The sequence below is a fragment of the Sceloporus undulatus genome, chromosome 3 (genome assembly GCF_019175285.1).
Source record: "Sceloporus undulatus isolate JIND9_A2432 ecotype Alabama chromosome 3, SceUnd_v1.1, whole genome shotgun sequence".
Taxonomy (NCBI): Eukaryota; Metazoa; Chordata; class Lepidosauria; order Squamata; family Phrynosomatidae; genus Sceloporus; species Sceloporus undulatus.
In genome coordinates, this window is record NC_056524.1 from 149,483,121 (window position 1) to 149,484,728 (window position 1,608).

Consider the following 1,608-nt stretch of genomic DNA (forward strand, 5'->3'; position numbering starts at 1 on the left):
ATTGATTACAATGGAGGAGTGCTCTCGCGTACCTCAGGCACACAAGCCATTATGTTCCTCCCAGCTTGCCATCTGTGAAAGATTGACCGTAAATCAGGAGGGAGAAAACTCTGTTGGTCAGTAAGAATCCTAACCCAGGATTGGGATAACAGTCTGTTCTGAATGAGGCTGCATTTCCTCTAAAATATAAAGTTCATAGTTTTGAGGTATTTTTGGACTCACTGATCCTGAAACATCAGGTAGCTGCTGTGGCGAGGTGAGATTTTGCCCAACTTTGGTTGGTGGTACACCAGCTGCACCATTTTTAGGGAGGGCCCACCTGACCAGAGTGGTTCATGTCCTAATTACATCTCAATTAGATTGCTGCAATGTAGCCTACATCGGGCTGCCTTGAAAAGTGTTTGGAAGTTACAGCTAGTACAAAATGTGGCAGTCAGCCAGACCACATTATAGCAGTCTTATAAAAACAAAAACAACCCTGCTTTGGTCTCCAAACTGCTTTTTAGCTCAATTCAATTCACTAGCTTTGAACAAAATGTGTGATCATTTCTGGCCCTGTTGGATGTCGCAGCAAACTAATAATACATAATAAAAGCTTTATTTTGACCCCGCTTCTCTGTCACAAGGACATTTGAAGTGGTACACTAAGAAGCCTCCAATGCTTGAACTCCCTTCCAAGCAAGGGAAATCAGGCTGTCTCTGTCCCTTTACACTGAAGGCAGGGGTGTTCTGCATGACCTTTGGTTGAAATTGCTTTGGGCTCTTTTAACAATCTGGGCTTCACATTACTTTTAAGGAGAGTTCATAGCCTCTTTTACAAGTTTGTTCATTCATGTATTTTTAAAAAAACTCGTTTCTATCCATTGTACATTGACTTGGGAACCCTGGCAAGCTTTGAGATGATACATAAATGCTATAAATAAGAAGCAAAAATGGTTGATGGATCATTATAGCCACATAAACAATTTCGCTTTCATGTGTGCTTAGAAACAACTGTGTGTGGGGGGGGGGGGTAGAGGGGGGGATGCTGTTTGGATATCTGGTCACATTATAATTATACCATACATTTCTGACAAAAGCTCCAGGGTTACTTGAAGTTGTGCACCATTCTGTTGTTTTTCTTTCTCTTCCTGTGAGTGGGTTTTTCTACCCAAAGCAGGCTTGGCAGGGCATGTGATAAAGTGGAGCAAAGGAAGAGGCTGCTTAATCTTTTCATTCTTCAGCTGTTTCCATTTGCTGAAGTTGTTCAGACAGCAACTGTTAGTGGTTTGGCTGGTGTGCCTGAACTGAGCCCCAGAGGCTCTGTGAGGCCAGTAAATATAACATCTATATATTGAGGTGGGGTACCTGAGTCTTTGTTAGAGCCATTGTGGCGTAGTGGTTTGAGTGTTGGACTCTGGAGATCAGGGTTTGAAGTCCGGCTTGGCCATGAAATTCACTGGGTGACCTTGTGCAAATCACATACTCTCAGCCTCAATGGCAAACTTCCTCTTGCCAAGAAAACCTCATGATAGGTTCACCTTAGGGTCGCCATAAGTCAAAACCAACTGGAAGGCACACAACATCATCTGAGTCTTTCCAGATGTCTTTGCAGTCCAATTCCTATCA